Source organism: Jatropha curcas, chromosome 8 (genome assembly GCF_041381405.1).
Source record: "Jatropha curcas cultivar XTBG-Jc1 chromosome 8, XTBG_Jcur_1.0, whole genome shotgun sequence".
NCBI lineage: Eukaryota > Viridiplantae > Streptophyta > Magnoliopsida > Malpighiales > Euphorbiaceae > Jatropha > Jatropha curcas.
Genome location: NC_143158.1, coordinates 17,442,513 through 17,457,945, shown reverse-complemented (window position 1 = coordinate 17,457,945; position 15,433 = coordinate 17,442,513).

Genomic DNA, 15,433 nt, shown 5'->3' with positions numbered 1-15,433 from the left:
TTCGTCAATCTTGCTCTAAGTACTACTAACACACTTCTCCTAATACAATCTAAGTGTTTTTTGTGAATATAACTCTGAATAAGAATCAATTCTCTATATCTGTCTTTTTTTGTCTTTTTTTTTATATCTTCACTTTGATTGCTATTTATAGAGGAAAATGATGGTAGTTTTGGTAGTGATTGGCTGGCCAAGAGGTGCTTGAGGTGACTTCTCTTGGGAAGAGTTCCGACCTGTGCATGGAAAGATATGATTTTTCTGATGAAAAGGCATCAATTACGTCTTCTGGAAATCTTGACTCGCGCTCGCGCATATGAAAATCGTGCTCGCGACTTCGGCTCCAAGTGCTTCTGTCTCTCAAAAGTTCTTTCTCGTGCCCGCGTATATGAATATCGCGCTCGCAACTTTTGCTGGCAATCCTTCTGACTCTCAGGAGTGCTTCTCGCGCTCGCGCAGATGAAAGGCGCGCTCGCGCAGATGAAAGGCGCGCTCGCGCATTTGTCTTGCAAACCTTCTGACTCTCAAAGGTGCTTTCTCGCGCCCGCGCATATGAAAGGCGCGCTCACGTCTTCTGGTCCATTTGCTTTTGACACTCAGATCTGCTTGTCGCGCCCGCGTATATGAATGTTGCGCTCACGACTTCAGCTCGCGCCCGTGCAGATGGAAGGTGCGCTCGCGAGTTTTTCTTGCAAATCTTATGACTCTCTTTTCTAATTGTCGCGCTCGCGCTTGTGAATGTCGCGCTCGCGAATTGGGCATTTTTCTTTGTTGAGACTTGCTTCGTGGCGCGAGGGCTGGATTAAAGATTTCTTCCATCTCTTTAACTTGTTTTGACCCTATTTTTGTATAGAACAAGTCTTTGCTCCAACTTTGTTCCTGCAATTCACTTTAAAACAAAACAACACGAACAAACGTAAAATGTACAAAAACAATCATGCATTCATGCAATTTATATCGAAATAACATAACAAGATTTGCCCGCTTTGCGAGGCTATCACCCACTCTTTGATAAAGTAGCCATCAAGGGTTTTGAAATATGGATGCACTGGAGTGTCCCTTGTTTCACCTCTTATTCTTGCCAAACATTTGGCGTCTTCCAAATCCTCTCGCTCTTCATCTGTCGGTTTGAATCTGAGACCAAAAGGAGGTTTAGCAATAAGGGATTTGGTGAACGAGCCCATACCCTGCTGGTTGCGGCCAAGTCCCATTCCTGGAAAATAACAGATCATGTCAGCTACCAGTGGGTTACTATAGGGATCAAAGTCCATTGGGAAAATCTCTTTATCCGGTTCTGCTTCAATAAATTGGACTGAATCGAAGGAGAAGCTGGATAGAGGGTAGACTCTTGGCTCGGTTGAATTTCCAAAAATGGAGCCAAGGAAGGGACTCTAGATTTCCCTGCCAAGTCTCTTTTGATTGTCACCATTGTGTTCTCATAAGGGAATTTCAGTTTTTGGTGTTGGAAGGAGGTTACTGCCTCAGCCTTATGGATCGATGGCCTTCCCAGGAGTATTTTGAAGCATACTGGAACATCTGCCACTTGGAAAGGGATAATCATGACTGCGGGCCCAATTGTGACCTCTAGATCAGCCACACTCAAAACTTCTCGCCTGGTATTGTCATATGCCCTCACAATCTGATGGGATGGCATAAAATCTTCAGCAGTTAACCCCAAGCAGCTGGCCACTTTTAGAGGTCAGACATTCAGGCTGACCTGTTATCTACCAGAACCATACGTATTGTTCTACCCCTGGCCCAGACTGTAATGTACAGAGCATGGTTGTGATCTCCTCCACTAGTAGGAATCTCATGATCAGCAAAATAGAGAGCTAGTGCAAAGGGATTCCTTGTGATGGATGCCACCAATGCCCCAGGAGTTATATCAGCGGAAGTCTGGCGCTAATTCATGGTTTTCACCAGGGCTTAGTGGTGCACAAAAGAGGACTGGATTAACCCTCATATGGAGATATTAGCCTTGGTCTTCTTCAGCTGCTCCAAGACTAGGTTTTTGGGTTGGGATCTAGAGCTAGAACTGCGCACATCCTTGGCAAGGGAGGCAGGGTTGGGTAGAGCTTGAAGAGGAGGAGATGGATATTGTCTCCCGCTCTGGGTGATGGCGTTACTCTCCTCAAGTACGTCATTCAGGTCTATGACGCAACATGAGTTGTCTAGGGTGGGATGGATCAGAGAGACCAAGCCAGAGTCTAGCTCTTGGTGGATCGGGCGAAGAGTAGAGAATAAAAGAAAAAGAAAGTAAGAACATGAAGCAGATAAGGGTTTAGGGTTTTTTTTTTTATTTATATATATTCTCTCGGTACTAAACTGGACAACTCCATATTTAGAATTAGATTAAACTTTCTATTTAAGATAATCAATTAAAATTAAATTATTTTTATTTTTCAATTAATAAAATTAAAGTCCTAGAAACTTTATAATATATAAAATTTAGATCTAAATCGGAAATTAACTTAACCAATCAAAATTAAATTATCGTTTTATGAACCCAATGCTTCTTCATTTATTCTTTTATATATATTATAAATTATAAATTATAAATTTTTTTATTAAAGAGAGCAAGGAAATATATAATAAAGTTGTAAATGTTTTGATGTTCTTAAACTGGAATAAGTCTTATCTTCTCTGAATATTAGAACTCTGAAATTCTGATAAGTGAATATATAAAGTTCTAATTGTTCTTCTATTCACAGTATATTTCACTACTTCGGTTTCTAATTAATTTTCTAAACTTTATGAGGAAGTTCTAATTACAATAGCTTTCCATCATAAAGTAGTTCTGATACTTGATTAAGGCCTTGTGAAGTAGTTCTAAATTCAATAGCTGTCTCTCACACAGTCTTATATGATTTTCTAAACTTTATGAGGAAGTTGTAATTTCAATAGCTTTCCTTCATAAAGAAGTTCTAATATTGAATAAGTCATTGTGAAGCAGTTCTAATCAATAGCTGCACTTTGCACAGACTTTCTATCTTTTATGAATAGAACATTGTGAGGCGATTCTAATTCATAATCTATTCTCACGAGTTCTGTATTTTTCCGCTGCACTTAGAATTCTATATTTTGTTTTAAAATTCTAAAATTTATATATATTTTTAGAAAACCCAATTCAACCCCCCTCTTGGGTTGTACCATACATATACGGGACCCACATCCTATTGTTCTGGCAAGCCGAACTCAAACGGAGGAGGAGCAGGAGCTGTAGGAGGAGGAACTGTGGGAGGAGGAACCGTTGGCCAAATTCTAGCGGCCACTGAAGTGGCAAATCTGCTTCGTTTGTATCTTGGATGCATGGTGAAAGAAAGAGAAGAGAAAAGAAAAGGGTTGCTAAGCTTTTGGTAGAGAGAAAAAGAGAGAGATGAAAGAGAAGGAGAAGGGTGTGCTTTAAGAAGAAGAGAGAAAATGGAGGTGAAGGGTTAGGCGTGCGCTTTAAATAGGGAGGCAATGAACAGTTGCACGGTAACTAAAAGGGCGTGCTATTTAAAAACGCAGATCTGGAACATGGCATGGGCGTGTTACATAGCACGACTGGGACGTGCTGACTCTTGAGTCTTTGAGGCGGTGGCTAGCACGGGCGTGCTATGGTGAGCACTGTCAGAGATAGACATATCCTTGAAGCACGAGCGTGCTACCTGGGACGGCTATGGCGTGCTAGAGTCTAACCTGAGAGGAAAAAATTGTCTTACCTGGCACGGGTGTGATAGAGCCTGGACCTAGGAGACCAATTTTGAACCTTTTTCTAGCACGGGCGTGTTAGAGCCTGTGCCTCAACTTTTGCCTGAAAGAACTTGACTAAAAATAGAAAAACAAGCATGATTAAAAATTTTTGGAGAACGATAAAAAGAAATAACAAAAATAAACCAAAATAAGAAAGATAGGGAAAAGAATATGGGTTGTCTCTCACAAGCTCTTTTGTTTAACGTCGTTAAGCTCGACGTACTAGACCCAATTTAGGCAAGATTTAAGCAAGACTTATAGTGGTTTTGACTGGACAAAGTCTCCATTTTGGTAAACTTTCAATCATTGAGCATTGACTTTGAAACTCTCGTTTCCATCCACTATTTCATCTGCTCCATGTGGAAAAATTTCTTTGATCGTGGATGGTCCCGACCACCTAGAGCGCAATTTTCCTGGAAAAAGACGAAGTCTAGATGTTGGCTCAAGGGTCAATTTTATCTTGAGATTTTGATGATTATACAAAACAAATAAATTTAATTTTCTTGTATGTGCTAATATTATTTTATGCAGAAATTATTATTGAAAATTATTGAAGAAATGAAGTTCCTACATCCCAAGATTTTTATTTGAAGACCATGAAGATTAATGAAGATATTTTCTATTGGTTCGTATTATAATAAGTCTTAGGAAATTATTGTAGGATAGAGAGTAAATGATATTATAAGCACAAATCTATTTTATATCTCTCAAAATTGTTCTGAAATGTTTTTGAATAAATTTATTAAGAGGATATAGCCAAAATCTTTACTCTTCACGTTTTTCCATCTAAAATATCTTTGGAGTAAATATTCTTGGTAGCTATTAAATGAAATTCTGCAAAAAGCATTTTCTGATCTAAAAAGCAGTTTCTGATTTAATACAGCTGTCTGTTTCTAATACAGCTGGCTGTTTCTGATATAAATGTTACACTGTTTTCTAAACTGAACCTTTCACCTCCAAACCTTGTATGTGTGAATATTAAATGTGGTCAAACAACCCTTTTAATTGCAACCCATGCATTGCCTCGTTAGTTTAAAAACATCAGAAACTTTATTGCTCATTAAAAATCTCAACGTTAACTTCTAAGAGAAAATCATCTTTTCATATAAAAACCATTTCCTCTTTTAAAAAGAATGGGTTTTGCAAAAGAGTATGAGTTCATTGTTCATAGTTTAAATCTCTCAAAGCTCTCTCTTCAATCCCCCTATTTCTTTTCGTCTCTTTGCTTCAAGAAAAATTTTTAAGAGAAAAGAAAATTTATTAACAACATTTTCTGAAGAACAGTTCTGATCTTTAAATCTGTTTTCTAAATTCATTTTCTGTTCTTCCTGTGCTTATATTTGCATTTCTCTCTGTCTATATAGATTCTGTAATCTGTTGTAGACAGGCTCTTTATTTGAAAACTTTTGTGTAATAGCTTAGGTGAAAAGCTATGGTGTTATAGGTTATCAAGCGACCTTCTCCTTGTGTGAGATTCTAATGTCTTGATTTGAGTTTCTGATCTCTGCAAAATCAGAAAGGATTGAGGTTAACTAGAACCTTTGGAAAATCTAGTGGGATAAAGGTTAGATCTAGGTGTTGATCTATTTCCTTGTATTGTTGGTTTGTCTCTTGCCCTTGAAAAGAGATAACATAGTGGAGGATCTCAAGATGCGTCTTGGGGAGTGGATGTAGGCGAGTTAGTGCCGAACCACTATAAATCTCTGTGTTTATCTTCTTTTACTTTCTGAAGTTCTGCTTGATTGTATTCTATTTACGCAACTGTTAATCTGTTTAGAAATGCGATGTTGTTAATGAGTTTCTGATTCTAATCGTGAATAAGCTTTATCTCTGTGGAACATTAGAACTCTGGATTTCTGTATTGTGATTATACCAAGTTCTAATGTGTCCTTCTATATTCAGTGTAATTCACAATATGAATTATAATCAGTTTTCTAATCTTGCTTAAAGCTTTGTGAACCAGTTCTAAAATGCAATAACTGTTGTTTACAGAGTCTTTCTAAAATTGCTTAAGCTCTGTGAAGCTGTTCTAATCGCAATAGCTGTTCTTCACAGAGTCTTTCTAAAATAGCAATAAACTTTGTGAAGCTGTTCTAATCGCAATAGCTGTTCTTCATAGAGTCTTTCTAAAATTGCTTAAGCTTTGTGAAGCAGTTCTAAATGCAATAATTGTTCTTCACAGAGTCTTTCTAATCGTGCAATAAGCTTTGTGAGGAAGTTCTAAACTTGATAACTAACTCTCACAAATGCTTTCTAATTCCGCTGCAACAGAATTCTGATTTTTGTTTTTGAAAGTTAAATTTTTAGAAAACCCAATTCACCCCCCCTCTTGGGTTGTGCCATATATAAACGGGACCCACAATCTGGTATCAGAGCTCTTGGCTCTTGACTTACTGAAGCTTAACCGCTTGAGAGAAAAGATCCCATGGCAGCCCCACTTCCTCTTACATCTTTAGAAGGTCTGCAACGGAAGTCTGGGAAAAACTTAGAGCTACCTATGAGGGTACTGACCGAGTGAAGGAATCCAGAATTAGAAATCAAAGAAAGAAAAGCTGAAGCAAGCATTTGTAGCTACTTGGAGTGACTCAGACGATTCTAATTCTGAAAATCAAAGTGACCAGGAGGAAACTGCGAATATTTGTCTAATGGCCACTATCTATTCTGACTCCAAGGAAATCAGAACTTCTACTTCAACACAGAAAGCTGAAAGTAGTGAAGCAATTGCAATATGCCAAAAACGTGATGAAAGCAATGTAAGTATCTCTGAACTTGAATCAGAAAGTGATCTTCTAGATACTTATAATAACCTTTGCACTGAATTTGAAAAGCTTGTTAGAAAGCATAAAGTTCTAAAGAAAGACTTCAGAAAATTGAAAACTGAATGTAATCATTTGAAAGATGCTTTTTATCAAGAAGTTACATGCAAAGATCTTATCGTTGAAATCAAAGATCTTAAAGATTGCAATGACAAATTTTCTGAAAATCTGATACACTTTGAAGAAAAATGTAAAAATCTGAATTCTGAAAATGAATCTTTGAAAACTGAGATTAAAATTCTAAAGTCAATTTCAGAATCGTTTTCTAAAGAAAAGACAAGTTCTAACTGTGATAGCATTTCAAAACAGAATCGTGTTTCTAATATGAAAAATGCTATTTCTAATGTTGCGACTTTAGAACATCAGAAGCAATTTGAAAAATCTGTTTGTCTCAACAAAAAGAAAAATCATAGTAAGTTGAATACACTTGTTACCACTAACCCTCCAGGACCCAATACGAGTTGGGTACCTAAATCTGCGTGATTTTTTCAGGTGTGCCTAAGGAGTGAGCTGAAAACAGAAATGTGGTACATGGACAGCGCTTGCTCTAGGCATATGACTGGTGATAGAAAGAAATTCACCAGATTAGAAAAGAAAAAGGGAGGTACAGTGAGCTTTGGAGATAAAGCTAAAGGTAAAATCGTTGGTATTGGTGTGGTAGGTTCTAATCCTTCAATAGAAGATGTATGCTTAGTAGAAGGATTACATTATAACTTGTTAAGTGTAAGTCAGATTTGTGATAAAAATAGAAGAGTGATCTTTGAACCCTCTTATTGTGAAGTTCAGAACATGCATGATAACAAAACTTTATTTGTTGGAAAAAGGTTTGGGAACATATACCTAGTAGACCTTTCTGATATGCATAACCTAGATATTTGCTTAGTTTCTGTTGACAATTCTAGTTGGTTATGGCATAGAAGACTTGGACATGCAAGCATGCACCTCATTTCTAAACTGTCTAAGAAAGACTTGGTTCGTGGTTTGCCAAAGCTAAAGTTTGAAAAAAATCACATTTGTGATGCTTGTCAATTGGGCAAACAAATTAGAACATCTTTCAAATCTAAGGGCATGGTTTCTACTTCTAGACCTTTAGAATTGCTACACCTTGATTTATTTGGACCTGTTACTCCTTCTAGTCTTGGAGGTAAATCTTATGCATTTGTTATTATTGATGATTACTCTAGATTCACTTGGACACTCTTCCTTAGAAATAAGGATGAGTCATATGACATGTTTGTTCATCTTTGCAAGAGAATACAGAATGAGAAAGGATACAACATCTCTACGATTAGAAGTGACCATGGAAGAGAATTTGAAAATCAGAAATTCGATGCTTTTTGCAAAGAATCAGGAATCTTCCATAACTTCTCTGCACCTAAAACACCCCAGCAGAATGGAGTTGTAGAACGCAAGAATAGAACACTCCAGGAAATGGCCAGAACAATGCTGAGTGATTCTAATTTACCGAAGTATTTCTGGGCAGAAGTAGTTAACACTGCCTGTTATATTCTAAACAGGGCATTGGTAAGATCTAAACTGAAAAAGACTCCATATGAGCTATACAAAGGTAGAAAACCAAACATTGGTTACTTTCACATCTTTGGGTGTAAATGTCTTATTCTAGATAATAAGAAAAATTATCTTGCTAAATTTGATGCTAAATCTTATGAAGGAATTTTTCTAGGATATTCTAGTAATAGTAAAGCATATAGGGTGTTTAATAAGAAAACTCTAGTTGTAGAAGAATCTATCCATGTTGTGTTTGATGAATTTGATTCTACTTCCAGAATATTAGAGAATGATGATGATGTTGTAGATTTCCATCAAGAAAAGCAGAATGAACAATCAGAACAATTAGAACATCCAGAAAGTGAGCAGAATGCTGAAAATCAGGCTGAACCAGAAACAGAACATGAAGGTCAAAACGCAACAGAAAGTCAAATGCCAGAAACAGAAAATGTGATTTCTGATTTACCAAAAGAGTGGCGATTCCACAAGTATCATCCTCAAGTGAATATCATTGACAACCCTTCAGAAAGGATGATGACTAGAGCTCAACTTAGAAGATATTTTGGTAATGTTGCTTTCGTTTCTCAATTAGAACCTAAAAATTTAGAAGATGCTCAAAATGATGAAAATTGGATTATTGCCATGCAAGAAGAACTAAATCAGTTTGAAATAAACCAAGTTTGGAAACTTGTTTCTAGACCTAAAAATCATTTTGTTATTGGTACTAAATGGGTGTTTAGAAATAAGCTTGATGAACAAGGTAATGTTGTGAGAAACAAAGCAAGGTTAGTGGCTCAAGGTTACAACCAAGAAGAGGGCATCGATTTTGATGAGACTTTTGCTCCGGTTGCTAGACTTGAGGCCATTAGAATGCTTTGTGCATTTGCATGTTTTAAAAACTTCATGTTATATCAAATGGATGTGAAAAGTGCTTTTCTAAATGGTGTTCTAAATGAAGAAGTGTATGTAGAACAACCACCCGGTTTTGAAGTTTATAATAAACCAAATCATGTTTATAAACTTACTAAAGCACTTTATGGTTTAAAACAAGCTCCTAGAGCTTGGTATGAAAGATTAAGTAAGTTCTTGTTAGAAAATGGTTTTTCTAGAGGTAAGGTTGATACTACACTATTTATTAAGAATAAAGCACCTGATATTCTAGTTGTGCAAATCTATGTTGATGACATAATCTTCGGTTCTACTAACGACCTTCTTTGTAAGGAATTTTCTGAGATTATGCAAGGTGAGTTTGAAATGAGTATGATGGGATAATTAAACTTCTTCCTTGGGCTTCAAATCAAACAATGTGACAATGGAATCTTCATAAACCAAGGCAAGTACACTCGAGAATTGTTAAAAAGGTTCAAAATGGAGAATGCCAAGGTATGCAGTACACCAATGAGTCCATCCTCAAAATTAGAAAAAGATGAAAATGGAAAGGATGTGGATATTAAGATGTTTAGAAGTATGATTGGTTCTTTACTATATCTAACTGCAAGCAGACCTGACATTCACTTTAGTGTTTGTTTATGTGCTAGATTTCAATCATGTCCCAAAGAATCTCATTTAATTGCTGTAAAAAGAATTCCAAGATATCTTTGTGGAACTTCTAATTTGGGTCTGTGGTATTCTAAAGATGATACATTTGATCTTGTTGGGTATAGTGATTCTGATTTTGCAGGAAGCAGAATAGATAGAAAAAGCACGTCTGGAACTTGCCAATTTCTAGGTAGCGCCCTTGTATCATGGTTTAGCAAGAAACAGACTTCTGTTGCTCTTTCTACTGCAGAAGCAGAATATATTGCTGCTGGAAGCTGTGTTGCACAAGTTCTGTGGATCAAACAACAATTGGCAGACTATGGTCTGAAATTAGAAACTGTTCCAATCAAATGTGACAACATAAGCGCTATCAACTTATCTAAGAATCCAGTTCAGCACTCTAGAACCAAGCATATAGAACTCAGACATCACTTCATACGTGATCATGTTCAAAAAGGTGATATAGTGATCGAGTTCATTCCTACAGAATTTTATTTTGGTGATGAGGGAGAGGGTTGGTGTTTATGTCTGGTCAAGGTCGAACGGGAAATATTTGGCCGCTTTCCACTAAATCCTAAATCTAATGCCTTAAAGTTTTGCAGTCATCAGTCTTGTGTCTAGGCCCTTGGTGGAAAGAGTAGAAGGACTTCAGGTTGAATGTCTTTGGGATAGGGCTAGGCAGAGGCCTTGGTTCCAATGCCTGAATCAACTTATCATCCACAGCCTTTTGGAAGATGAAGGAAAGAGGGACCCCAGATCTGTGAAGTTGCGTCTATCTGTTCGAGCAACTGGTCTTGGGGGAGGAGGAAGAGAAAGTTGTCTTTGGTCGGTTAGGTTGGCCACCTCACCGCCTTTCTAAGGGACGGGAGAAACTGCATGACAGCTGACTTGGGGCTTCTTGTATCTAGAGGAAGAAGCTTAATCCTCTATGATCTGGCCCGACTGGATCAGGTCCTTAATTTTCATGGCAGTGGCGATGACAACTCGAAAGTCTGAGAGGTACTGTGTCCTCAAGTGGTTCTAGTAGGAGGGGAGCAAATTCTTGACGTGATGTCAATCTGTTCTTGCTCAGAGAGATGGTTAACCATCTGAGCAGCCTTGCCGCTCCACCTAGTAAGGAACGAGGAGAAAAATTCTTGTGCTCCCTGTTTGGTAGTCTCCAGGTCCCTCCTTGTATGTCAACCTCCACGTTGTAGTGGTACTGCTGGTTGAACGCATTATAGATCTCATCCCAAGTTCTCTTTTAGTGCTTTCTAGAGCGACAAACCAGCAGAGAGCATCTCTAGTGCGAGACTACTAGAACAACTGATCAAGGAGTTCATTGTTCACACGAAAAGGAGTGAGAGCACCCACATACATTTTCAGATGAGTCTTGGAGCACGTGGTGCTGTCAAATTTGTCCATGGCATGCATCTTGAACTTGGTTGGTAGCCTCACTTCTGGAAAGAGTGGGAGAGAGTTAACATTGATAAGAACCTCATATTTCTTGATGCTTTTGAGGAACTTCTCGAAGGAGTCCATTTTCTCCATCATCTTCTTTACCTCGAGAGAGGCAGAGTCATATCCTACCTGGCTCGGGGTGGCCATAGCATTGGAAGTGGCCCCTATCTCAAGAACCGACCCTCGGGCAGTCTGATCGTTGAGTGGAGCAATAGGTTGTTCATTAGATCCCCTAGTCTAATTCAGAGGAGCATTACCATTTTTGGCTGGTGTTCATCAAAGCCCTTACTTCCCCCAGAATGGTCTCTCGCTGAGTAGTGACAGTATTATGAAGGGAGTTATTTTGTTCAGTCAGCATGTTGCAAAAGCGAGTTTCCTGATCCCGGAGTATTTCTTCCATCATAGCCCTTAGATCAGTAGGTGGAGTAGCAGTCATTGTTGTTCTCTGGAAGAAGCAAACAAAAGAAGGTATCAATATAGATCATCAAGGTTTCATAACTCAAGTCAGTGTTTGAGGCTTGAGTGATTTTGTAGTACTTAGGTCGGTGTTTGAGGAAGTGAGGAAGCCATGCACGAATCAAGGTTTGAGGGCATGATTCGGGCATTGCCCCCGGTTTGGGATCATTTGGGGTGCTCAGGTCAGTGTTTGAGGCTTTTAAAAAATGGAGGTGCTCAGGCTAGTGTTTGAGGCTTGGAGATACTTTGCAATGCTTAGGTCAATGTTTGAGGTTTTAGGGGTTGAGGTGCTCAAGTTGGTGTTCGAGACTTTTGGGTAGAAAGGAAGCAATGCACTAATTAATATTTGAGGGCATGACTTGGGCATTGCCCCCAGTTTAGGAAACTTGAGTGCTTAGGTCTGTTTTAAGGCTTTTGTTATTCTGAGGTGCTTTAGTCAGTTTTTAAGGTTTTTGGTATTTTTGAGGGTGAGGGAGCAATGCGCGGGCCATGATTTGAGAGCATGACTTGGGCATTGCCCCCAGTTTGAGAATTTTGAGTGCTTAAGTCTATTTTAAGGCTTTTGGTATTCTGAGGTGCTTAGGTCAGTGTTTAAGGCTTTTGATATTTCCGAGGGTGAGGGAGCAATGCACAGGCCATGATTTGAAGGCATGACTCGGGCATTGCCCCTAGTTTGAGGATTTTGAGTGCTTAGGTCTGTTTTAAATCTTTTGGTATTCTGAGATGCTCAGGTTGGTGTTTGAGGCTTTTGGTATTTCTAAGGTGCTCAGGTCAGCGTTTAAGGCTTTTGGTGAGTGAAGAAGCAATGCATAAATCAAGATTTGAGGGCACGATTTGGGCATTGCCCCCAGTTTAGGGATTATAGGTGCTTAGGTCAGTGTTCGAGGCTTTAGGCACTTTTGAGGTGCTCAGGTCGGTGTTTGAAGCTTTTGGTAAATGGAAAAGTTTTAGTTGAGTACATGTCCTCAGGTAAGGATTGGTGTTTAGGTTTGACCATTGGTTGGTGTTTAGGTTTGACCACTGGTTGGTGTTTAGGTTTACTTCTTGGTCCATAACATGAAATGCTTGAATGTGTTGATGTTATGCCAAAATAGTTTCATGATTTTCAGGTGCATACAATCCTAAGGATCGGTTCTAGGGTCATTACATGCTTTTGGTGGATTGGTTTAAGGGTCCTATCCACTAGAGCTGGAATATACCTCATCATTTGACCATGTCGTATCAAATGGAATGATTGGTACGCCAAACCCTTTACCCTATCGTAAGGAATGAAGATACACAGGATTGGGTGAGTAGCTTTCTCGACCCGAGGGAGGAAGATTGCCCCTAAGTGATAATAGCAACTCAATTTGCTTAATTCTAATGATGGGAAAGGATCCCTAACGATGCATCTGAATGTATGCAAGGGCGATTTTTCAATTAGACCCACATTGGAGATTTGAAGCCTACTTGGTAGTCCTCTTACTACATTTTTTTTTAGTTTTTTTTTTTTTGAAAAATGTTTAAGTCCCCAGCAGAGTCGCCAGTTGTGAGCCCCTCCCAAGCCCCATGGGAAAGATCCAAAGGATAGAATCGATCCAGACGGGCCCATTGGTCAGTTTGTCACGGAAACTAGAGGAACTCTTTATGGTTCCTTTTTGTTTGATTAGATTGATTGGTCAAATTATGGCTCAGTTTAGTGCTTAAATGTGTCGGATTTGGCTCTTTATAGTGCTTTGACAGTTGTGTGGTGTGTTAGAGTCACCACATTAGTTTGTTTTTGTTTTCAGGGAAAGACTAAGGAAAAAACCCCGTGATGGACTCCATTTTCAGTTTGCCTTTTGGATAAAATGCACTAGCCTCGAATCATTGGGTTCGGGGACTATATTTTCGGCTTCCTTTGAAATGAATCAATAGTTTGGGTAATAATTAAGAAATCAAAATTAGTGTTTTGCATGAATGTCAGTTTATCAATGCATGGACATACCAATAATGTATGGCTATATTAGAAATATAGTGCATTAAAAGTAAATAGAGATGTGTAATTCGGAGGGGAGCCCGACTCTAGCCTCATTTATCAAGGATTTTAGGTCTTGGGATACATTTCCCTAAATCCCGACCGGTCAGTTTGGTCGGGGGCTCGCTACCTAGGCTGAAATCCGTAGGTATGCCTTCGTACCTTGTTTGTATGAGGATTAGGGCAATGAAGTTCTACCATCGATTAGGATGGTAGGATTTTGAAGGTGCCACTCGAGGAGTGGTCTTATAGGGTTTGCCGGGTAGATCGAGCTTTTATTGAAGACTAGTTTTACAGATTTTGCCGGACAGACCGGGCCTAACAGTTGATATGGTGCCGGATGGACCAAGTTTGGTTGACAAAGATTTGAGTTTGAATGATTATACCCTCATGCTTGTGACGCGGCCAGATAAGGGCTCCACGATGTTAATTAACCAAAGAGGTCAAGTCTCTCTCCAAATAAGTTAAGGTAGGGCATGAGGACCCGAATTATAGTCTTATATTTTACTAGTGTTAATTAACGGATTATTAATTAATTCTTAAATTAATTAATAATAAATTAATTAACTAATAGCTTTAGTCTAAAGAAGACTAAAGCGTGAATGAGAGTCAAAAGGATTGACTTTTGAGTACCAAGTCGGGCCTTAAACTCAACTAAGGAAGAAGTGCAAAGTCGGACTATATAGCCTTAGAATCGAAAAGGGAGAATGAGAGTCATTGAAGCTTGAGAAGTGCTCGACCAAGCAAGAAGAGGTGACAAATGAGCAGGGGGAGAGTGCCTTTTATAGGCCAAGGGTTGTTGAGTCAGGGGAAAATCGGTACCGAAGTGCCTTTAATCGATACCCAAGTGCCCTTAATCGGCACCGAAATGGTCATATTCGATACCGATTAGGGCCTTCGATGTATGCAAAATCGATAATGATTAAGGGATTATCAGTGCTGACACTGAGTTGTTTAGCACTGATAAAGGCAAATTACTGCCCTGCCCTTGCCTTTCATTCTAGGGTTTTCGGGCTTCCGGAGGTCCATTCGACACCTAAACAATGTCCGATCGAGCTGATTCTTGCATCATTGGAAGCATAGTAAAATTTCCCAAAGCCGGATGCTAAAATCATAATTAATAGGAAGGTGTTAGGCACCCATATCACCCAGTCAAACCGGCCTCCTTGTTGTCCATTAATTCACAAAAACTCAATAATACAATTAACTAAAATTGAGGTGTAAAGTTTATGTAAAGGCCCTTACATCTTACCTTTTGGAGATTTCCTCAAAGTTTATGTAAGAATAGATGAAGAAACCCAAAAGTTGAGTTTTCTTTCCATCAATCCGAGTTTGAGGTTAGATAAATGTGTTTCTAGGATTTTTTTTTAATGGATCCTTAAGGGTTTAGGTGATTGAAAATCAATAAATCACAGCTTAGATCAAAGAGAAACACAAGTTTTCTTTGATTTGTGATTTGAGTTTTGAAAAGGCAATAGTTTCCCTTAGTTTCCAAAAAATTCTCCTTTTTGGCACACTCCCCAGTGCCCTATTTATAGGCAAATGGAGGTATGTGGCCCTATTTTAGGGTTGACGTGGCAAAATGCCACCAGTGGGCCCCAAATAGGGTCGGGCCCACTTTTACCAAATCAAATCAAGCGACACGCAAAACGAGGCAGTGCACTAGGAAGTGCGATGAGCGGGCCTGACTCGCTTTTCAAGCCCAGTTTCGTCACAAAACGCTCGGTAACCCGAAAAAGTAAAAATGGTTAAAAACAAGTAGTACCTCAGCCATGAACCATTGGTTCAAAAATCAAAACGATCAGGAATCATGATCCAAACTTATGTAAAAAAAAAAAAAAAACGGTTTATCATCATTGAGCCTTTAGAGGCTAAATTTGAGCATCTATATTTACTTAACACAATTTGCTATTTAAGAACTTGATTACAACCTCATATACTCATATTA